The following is a 9,729-nucleotide window of genomic DNA, read 5'->3' on the forward strand; positions in this document are numbered from 1 at the left end:
CCCAACAAGTCCACACCGACCTGCCGAAGCGCAACCCACCCATACCCCTACATTTACCCCTTACCTAACACTACGGGCAATTTAGCTTGGCCAATTCACCTGACCCGCACATCTTTGGACTGTGGGAGGAAACCGGAGCACCCGGAGGAAACCCACGCAGACACGGGGAGAACGTGCAAACTCCACACAGTCAGTCGCCTGAGTCGGGAATTGAACCCGGGTCTACAGGCGCTGTGAGGCAGCAGTACTTTCAGTTTAAAAGAGTGGAGGGATCTTCTGTCTGTATCTAACCCTGTGCTCTACCTGTCCTGCGAGTGTTTGGTAGATGAACGGTCCTGAGTCATATTTTGCATCTGCTATAGTCATTGATCATGTTGTACCTGACTACAAGGGGCAGAGCAAATTCCAGTCTGGTTGTTTTCATTCATAGATGCAACATCTTGAGCTGTTATTGAAGGCAACCTCCAAGAAATGCACTGGCTCAATAGTTCAATGGAAAAAGTAGTAGCTGAGGTTTTTCTATACTAACCTTGCCGTGTGTCTCACTGAGGAAATGGATTAATCTTAGGGTCACAGCTTTTGAGTTCTGCGTGCCCCCAGTTTTGGGTCAATGGTTGGATTCAAATCTTTCTTTCAGGATTTGAGATTGTGCAACCTGGGCCTAGAAGCACAAACTCTCTCTCCTCTGATCTCCCTCAGGCCCTTATACAGTAACATCCCCATTGGAGCAGATTATGTTGATGCAGCTTAGTAGGAAAAGGTGTAAATTGCACATGGCCCTTCCTTGCTTTTCAGATTGTAAAATATAGTGGACTCCTCCATCTTTGTGTGTGTGTGCCATCTATGGAACTCAGTCCTGCAGATTCTGTTTTGAAGAGACTCCAGCCCCAGTTGGAGGTGGATGTAGCCTTGAACTGTACACATCTGTGGAGGTGTCAGGAAGAAAAGCTGGATTTGTGTCTCCACTAAGTGTTTGCGTGCTGCCTGTGTTTTGTGAAGATGTTGGTTGCCCTGTGTCTGTCTTTGTCTCTGTGTTTCTGATTTTGTCTATCTGCATCAGAGTCTCTTGCGTGTGTCTCTCCCACACTTTCCTCACTCGCCTGCGTACGAGAGTGGGAGGTGCCAAAACCCTTTCTCCTCCATCTGCACACCTGTCTTTTTTTTTAGATAAACTTCCTCCTCTGTTTGACAGCCAACTGGGCTTACGTTAAGGAAGCGAACAAAATGAAACGGTGTGAAGAGTTGCGGCTGATGGAAAACCAGGAGCTTCGTCAGCTGGACACCCGCCAATAATCGGCCGTGCAGTTTAATGAAAATTCAAAGATTGTGTTCCTATTAAAGTTGGCCATTTCCAAGCTTCTGTTGTTCAACAGTGGCAATCTGCACCTTGGCGAACAGGAAATACCAGCTCCTGCTGTGAGGTTGGCTACACAGCAATCCAAACCATTTTCATTGTGCAGAAACTAGCCCTGCTGTGGATACCTTGGTGATCTGCTGCAGATTAAAATACCGTGTGTTGAGGAAAATAAAGGAAGAGTTGCATTTATGTTAGTGCACAGCTTCACTGTTAATGAAGTATAATTACTCTTATTGTAGGAAACGCATTTTAAAAATCACACAACAGGTTTATTTGGAAACACTAGCTTTTGGAGCATTGCTCCTTCATCAGGGGGTTGTGAAATAGGATCATAAGACACAGAATTTATAGCAAAAGATTAGTGTCATGCAAACTTGAACAAACTTAGACCTGCAATGCAGACTACATTGAGAGACTTTGTCGCCACACCTCTTGCAAACTCCTCCTCCTCCACATGTAGGAAACATTACTGCCCATTTGTGCACAGCAAGCTCATACAGGCAGGTGAATTCTGATTGAAATTCTGCACCCAATTCTAGAATAAATATTGATCAGGGGAGTTCTTGCTTTAAGAGTGGTGCCAAATGACTATCTTTTAAGCCCACCTGAGAAAGCAAACATAGATCCAATTTCAGCTCTCTTCAGAAAGATGATGCCTCCTGTATTCTATCAGTGTGGCATTGTGACAACCTAGGTTCTGTACTTGGTGGTTTAGTGTGGGACTTGGGCCCAAAAACCTTCTGACTGAATGCCATCCAGTGAAGAACACAAATAACGTGTGTGCTGCATCTGCTCCAGTGTGCTACATCTACTCCGTACCTTAGGCCTGGAGAGAATAGAGGGAGTTCTTGGTGACTTTAATGTTAACTGTTACCTGATTTAGAGTCCTAGAGATGTACAGCATAGAAACAGACCCTTTGGTCTAACTTGTCCATGCTGACCAGATATCCCAACACGATCTAGGCCTACCTGCCAGCACCCAGCCCATATCCCTCCAAATCCTTCTATTCATATACCCATCCAGGTGCCTTTTAAATGTTGCAATTGTACCAACCTCCACCATTTCCTCTGGCAGCTCATTCCATAAACGTACCACCCTCTGTGTGGAAAAGTTGCTCCTTCTCTCTCTTTTCTATCTTTTCCCTCTCACCCTAAACCTATGCCCTCTTGTTCTGGACTCCCCGAACCCGGGAAAAAGACTTTGTCTATTTATCCTAACCATGCCCCTCATGATTCTATAAACCTCTGTAGGCTCGCCCTTCAGCCTCTGACGCTCCAGGGAAAACAGCCCCAGCGTGTTCAACCTCTCCCTGAAGCTCAAATCCTCCAACCCTGGCAACATCCTTGTCAATCTTTTCTGAACCCTTTCAAGTTTCACAACATCTTCCCGATAGGAAGGAGACCAGAATTGCACACAATGTTCCAAAGTGGCCTAAACAATGTCCTGTACAGCTGCAACATGACCTCACAACTCCTGTACTCAATATCACGACCAATAAAGGAAAGCATACCAAACGCCGTCTTCATTATCCTATGAACCTGCGACTCCACTTTTGAGGAGCTATGAACCTGCACTCTAAGGTCTCTGTTCAGCAACACTCTCTATGACCTTAGTATATAAGTTCTGCTAAGATCTGCTTTCCCAAAATGCAGCACCTTGCATTTATCTAAATTAAACTCCATCTGCCACTTCTCAGCCCATTGGCCCATTTATTTCTTAATTTTTTACTTATTCTATGAAAGTGTTGCTTAAAACTTAGGTTCAAAGTAGTAAAAGAAACAAAGTTTTTTTTGTACCCAGGTATCTTTGCACTTAAGTTGGCGCTGTGTGTGGTGGCATTATACACTTTTCACTGTACTTCAGTACTTGAGTACACATGCCAATAAAATATAAATCTAAATTAACTTGTCATCCCATGAGGAATTACAAAACATCAAGTTGTGTAAACTTTATATGTTTAGCACCTCTGGCCTCTGAAAAAATGACTAATTCTTATGTGCACAGCAAGTTTTATTATAAACCTTTAAAATTTCTAATCAATGTTTCTTGCTCCAGCTTCCCAATCTTTCATTTTTTTTGTTTATTTGCTGAATCCACACCCACGCACAACCAGTGGAGAGAATAAGCATTAGCTGTAGACAGGCAAGCATTATCAAGCACATGATTGAACACTGTACAAATGCTACACAGGAGAATAATGAGGTACTGTTGGGAAGGAGCAGAATGAAGGAAAATGTAGTTTAAAAATCAACATTGGGCACTGCTCGAGCCATGTCAGATATGGAGGAGAGGGAAGGCAGCAGACTGAGAATAGCTGAGGGAAGTTAAGTCAGAGGGAGATAAGCAGAGCAGCTAAGACTTGGAGAATCTGAATTGAAGCCAGAAGGGAAGTATGAAAGCAAAATTGAGTTGGATACACTAGGCCTGATTCTCATTAGTGTCTTAGTTTCTGGCATCTTACTTATCGAGTGCCATGCGAGTCTGTTAGAGGAGGTGAACCCCACTTTGCCTCCACTTCAGTGAACTCCCCTAGCTGGCTCTCATCATCCCTCTCCCATCTAACCTCACCTCCCATCACCTCTCTCCACTTGTCCATCAAACCTAACACCCAACTTCCTACCTACCTAATCTCCACACAACCTAATCCATCAACGCTATGTCCAACACTCCTCCTCCATTTAACCTAGCAACCATCAAACTCCTCCTGCCATGCATCAACCTCCTCCCCCTGCCCCTCACCCAGCCTGCTCTCCATCAACCTCCCCTCACCCCACTCAACCTGCCCTGCATTAACCTTGGGTGAGTGGGCAAATCAGTGGCAAATGCAGTATAATTTTGATAAATGTGAGGTTATTCACTTTGGCAGCAATAGCAATTTGGCAGATTACTACCTGAATGGCTGTTTCTTGGGAGAGGGGAATATGCAGTGGGACCTGGATGTCCTTGTGCACCAGTTGCTGAAGGTAAGCATGCAGGTACAGCAGGTGGTAAAGAAGGCAAATGCTCTGTTGGCCTTCATTTGTGAGAGGTTTCAAATCCAGGAGCAGGGATGTGTTGTTGCAGTTATACAGGGCCTTGGTGAGGCCACCCCTAGATAGTGTGTGCAGTCTTGGTCTCCTTTTCTCAGGGAGGATGTTCTTACTCTCGAAGGAGTACTGCAAAGGTTTACTGTACTGATTCCGGGATGGTGGGACTGAAGAGGGTAGGATTGTTTTCACTGGAATTCAGCCAAGTGCGGGGGATCTCATAGAGACTTAAAATTTCAACAGGACTCAGGATGGACCATTTAGGATGGAGATGAGGAGACTTTTTTTCACTCAGTGGAATCAGATTAGATTAGATTACTTACAGCGTGGAAAGAGGCCCTTTGGCCCAACAAGTCCACACCGACCTGCCAAAGTGCAACCCACCCAGACCCATTCCCCTACATTTACCCCTTCACTAACACTATGGGCAATTTTAGCATAGCCAATTCGCCTGACCTGCATATTTTTGGACTGTGAGAGGAAACTGGAGCATCCGGAGGAAACACATGCAGTCACGGGGAGAATGTGCAAACTCCGCACGGTCAGTCGCCTGAGGCGGGAATTGAACCTGCGTCTCTGGCGCTGTGAAGCAGCAATGCTAACCACTGTGCCACCCCTTTTTTTTAACCACCAGAAGTAGATGGTGACAAAACATTTAATGGATCCAAGAGACAGCTAGATAAGAAGGATTAGGCTATTGAGTTAGATGATCAGCCATGATTATGATGAATGGCAGAGCAGGCTTGAAGGGCTGAATGGCCTCCTTCTGAGCCTACTTTCTATGTTTTTCACACTACCCTGATGGCCCTCCATCAGCTTCCACACCCCCCTGCCACCCAGTCTGCCCTCTATCATCCTCCACATCATCTCCAACCCCACACACCCCCATTTCCCAGACTGCCTTCCATCAACCTCCACACCCCTGCCAACAACCAACCCCCAAATCTTTCCCACCACCCAGCTCTGCCCTCCATCAACAACCAAACCCCCCCCAAGCCTCTCCCACCACCCAGACTGCTCTCCATCAACGACCAACCCCCAAGCCTCTCCCACCACCCAGCCCTGCCCTCCGTCTCTCCACTATCACCTTCTCTCATCCTGTCCACAGCAGCCCTCCGTTACCCTTCCCCTCTCACTTCAGCAAATGCTGCAAACACTCAGCAGGTTGCACAGCATCTGTGCAGAAAACACAGTTAAGGTTGTAGGCCGTTTGTCAGTGCTCTTGTCCAGGAGATTAAGGAAAGTGGCTGCCAGAAACCCCACAAGGCCATTAACAATCTCGATGAAGGAACTACATTTACAGACAATACAAAGATAGGCAGAGGGACAGGTAACATGGAGGAGGTGGGAGGCTGCAGAAGGATCTGGACAGGTTAGGAGAGTACACAAAGAAGTGGCAGCTGCAGTACAATGTGTGAAGTCCTATCTTTTGGTAGGAAGAGTAGAGGTGTGGACAGTTTTCTAACTAGGGTGAAAATTCAGAAATCGGAAGTGCAAAGAGTGGGAGTTCTAATCCAGGTTTCCATCAACGTAAACTTGCAGGTTGAGTCAATAGTTAAGGCAAATACAATGATGGCATTTAGTTTGAGAGGACTTAAATATAAAAGCAGGGAGGTACTTCTGAGGATCTATAAGGCACTGGTCAGACCACATTTGGAGTATTGTGCACAGTTTGGGACTACCTATCTCGGGAAGGATGTACTGACCCTGGAATGTGTTCAGAGGAGGTTCACAAGACTCTTCCCAGGAATGAAAACCTTAACATATGAGGAATGTTTGAGGGCTCTTAGTCTGTAGCCAAAGGATGAGGTGGGAGAGGGGATCTAATAGAAACATACAGAATATTGAATGACCTGGACAGAGTGGATGTTGGGAAGATGTTTCCATTGGTAGGAGAGACTAGGACCCGAGTTCACAGCCGTAGAGTAAAGGAAAGACCTTTGAGAATGGAGATAAGGACAAACCTCTTCGGCCAGAGTGTGGTGAATCTATGGAATACACTGCCACAGAAGGCTGGGGAGGCCAGGTCATTGAGCATATTTAAGACTGAGCTAGATAGGTTCTTGGGGAGAAAATGGGAGTATAGGTTTGAGAAACCTATTAGCCATGACTGAATGGTCGGGTCGAGTCAATGGGCTGAATGGCCTAATTTCTGCTCCTATGTCTTGTGGTCTTAAGAGAGTAAAATAGGCCATTCCGCCTACAGTCAAATCTGCTCTCATTTAATGAAATGATTGCAGATCTGAATCTTCAATTCCACTTTTCTGCCTTTTCTCCATGTACTTTTTAAAAAAGTTTTAACCTGTTGAGAGGTGTTATTACACACCTTTAGAGCAGGTGGGACTTGAACCTGAACCTCTTAGTCCACAAGTAGGGGCACTAGCACTGCACCATTACAGCCTCTAAGGCAATACCTATAATCTATTTTTAAATCATACTGTTCAGAGATGCTATGACCTACTGCTGAAACAGGTGGGACTTGAACCCAGTGCTCTAAACCCAGAGGTAGGCACACTATCACTGCATCACAAGAGGTCCCTAAGGCCATACTCCTGGGCCTAGTCACAATCCTGTGTTCTAAAAAGCATCCATCCACCACCACTCTGTCTCCTATGACTGAAGCAGTTCTATATCCATGTAGACAACATTGACTGCTTTGCCCTCATCAATTATCTTGGTCACCTCCTCAAAAGATTCTATCAAGTTAGTGAGGCATAACCTCCCCTGCACAAAACCATGCTGTTTATTGCTAATCAATCCATTTGTTTCTAAATGTATGTGGATCTTGTCCCTGAGAAACTTTTCCAATAATTTTCCAACCACTGATGTGATTTCCAGGATTACCTCTGTTACCCTTAAACAATTGGACAACATTGGATTTTTTAAAAATGTCTGTCAATGCTCCAGCAATTTGTTTTCTTGCCTCCCTCAATATTCTGTAATACAAGACAATTTCCTGATTCAGTATGTGGATGTACCTACTAGAGAACGTACAAAACTTGACCTACTCTTGGGAAATAAGGCAGGGCAGGTGACTGAGGTGTCAGTGGGGGAACACTTGGGGGCCAGCGACCATAATTCTATTTGTTTTAATTGGTAGGATAGACCAGATCTAAAAGTTGAAGTTCTAAATTGGAATAAGGCCAATTTTGACGGTATGAGGCAAGAACTTTCGAAAGCTGATTGGGCATAGATGTTCGCAGGCAAAGGGACGGCTGGAAAATGGGAAGCCTTCAGAAATGAGATAACAAGAATCCAGAGAAAGTATATTCCTGTTAGGGTGAAAGGGAAGGCTGGTAGGTATAGGGAATGCTGGATGACGAAAGAAATTGAGGGTTTGGTTAAGAAAAAGAAGGAAGCATATGTCAGGTATAGATAAGAGAGATCGAGTGAATCCTTCAAAGAGTATAAAGAAGATAGGAGTATACTTACGAGGAAAATCAGGAGGGCAAAAAGGGGACACGAGATAGCTTTGGCAAATAGAATTAAGGAGAATCCAAAGGGTTTTTACAAATACATTAAGGACAAAAGGGTAACGAGGGAGAGAATAGGGCCCCTCAAAGATCAGCAAGGCAGCCTTTGTGTGCAGCCACAGAAAATGGGGGAGATACTAAATGAATATCTTGCATCAGTATTTACTGTGGAAAAGGATATGGAAGATGTAGACTGTAGGGAAATAGATGTGACATCTTTCAAAATGTCCAGATTACAGAGGAGGAAGTGCTGGATTTCTTGAAACGGTTAAAGGTGGATAAATCCCCAGGACCTGATCAGGTGTATCTGAGAATTCTGTGGGAAGCTAGAGAAGTGATTGCTGGGCCTCTTGCTGAGGTATTTGTATCATCGATAGTCACAGGTAAGGTGCTGGAAGACTGGAGGTTGGCAAATGTGGTGCCATTGTTTAAGAAGGGCGGTAAAGTCAAGCCAGGCAACTATAGATCGGTGAGCCTGACCTCGGTGGTGGGCAAGTTGTTGGAAGGAATCCTGAGGGACAGGATGTACATGTATTTGGAAAGGCAAGGACTGATTCGGGATAGTCAACATGGCTTTGTGCATGGGAAATCATGTCTCACAAACGTGATTGAGTTTTTTGAAGAAATAACAAAGAAGATTGATGAGGGCAAAGCAGTAGATGTGATCTATATGGACTTCAGTAAGGCATTCGACAAGGTTCCCCATGGAAGACTGATCAGCAAGGTTAGTTCTCATGGAAACTAGCCATTTGGATACAGAACTGGCTCAAAGGTAGAAGACAGAGGGTGTTGGTGGAGGGTTGTTTTTCAGACTGGAGGCCTGTGACCAGTGGAGTGCCACAAGGATCGGTGCTGGGTCCTCTACGTTTTGTCATTTACATAAATGATTTGGATGCGAGCATAACAGGTACAGTTAGTAAGTTTGCAAATGACACCAAAATTGGAGGTGTAGTGGACAGCAAAGAGAGTTACCTCAGATTACAACAGGATCTGGACCAGATGGGCCAGTGGGCTGAGAAGTGGCAGATGGAGTTTAATTCGGATAATGCGAGGTGCTGCATTTTGGGAAAGCAAATCTTAGCAGAACTTATACACTTAATGGTAAGGTCCTAGGGAGTGTTGCTGAACAAAGAGACCTTGGAGTACAGGTTCATAGCTCCTTGAAAGTGGAGTCGCAGGTAGATAGGATAGTGAAGAAGGCGTTTGGTATGCTTTCCTTTATTGGTCAGAGTATTGAGTACAGGAGTTGGGAGGTCATGTTGCGGCTGTACAGGACATCGGTTAGGCCACTGTTGGAATATTGCATGCAATTCTGGTCTCCTTTCTATCAGAACAATGTTGTGAAACTTGAAAGGATTCAGAAAGGATTTACAAGGATGTTGCCAGGGTTGAAGGATCTGAGCTACAGGGAGAGGCTAAACAGGCTGGGGCTGTTTTCCCTGGAGCGTCGGAAGCTGAGGGGCGACCTTATAGAGGTTTACAAAATTATGAGGGGCATGGATAGGATAAATAGACAAAGTCTTTTCCCTGGGATTGGGGAATCCAGAACTAGAGGGCATAGGTTTAGGTTGAGAGGGGAAAGATATAAAAGAGACCTCAGGGGCAACGTTTTCGCACAGAGGGTGGTTCGTGTATGGAAAGAGCTGCCAGAGGAAGTGGTGGAGGCTGGTACAATTGCAACATTTAAGAGGCATTTGGATGGGTATATGAATAGGAAGGGTTTGGAGGGATGTGGGCCGGGTGCTGGCAGGTGGAATTAGATTGGGTTGGGATATCTGGTCGGCATGGACGGGTTGAACCGAAGGGTCTGTTTCCATTCTGTACATCTCTATGACTCTGAGATTCCATCAGGACCCAGGGTCTTATCTACCT

The sequence above is a fragment of the Hemiscyllium ocellatum genome, chromosome 11 (assembly GCF_020745735.1).
Source record: "Hemiscyllium ocellatum isolate sHemOce1 chromosome 11, sHemOce1.pat.X.cur, whole genome shotgun sequence".
Classification (NCBI taxonomy): Eukaryota; Metazoa; Chordata; class Chondrichthyes; order Orectolobiformes; family Hemiscylliidae; genus Hemiscyllium; species Hemiscyllium ocellatum.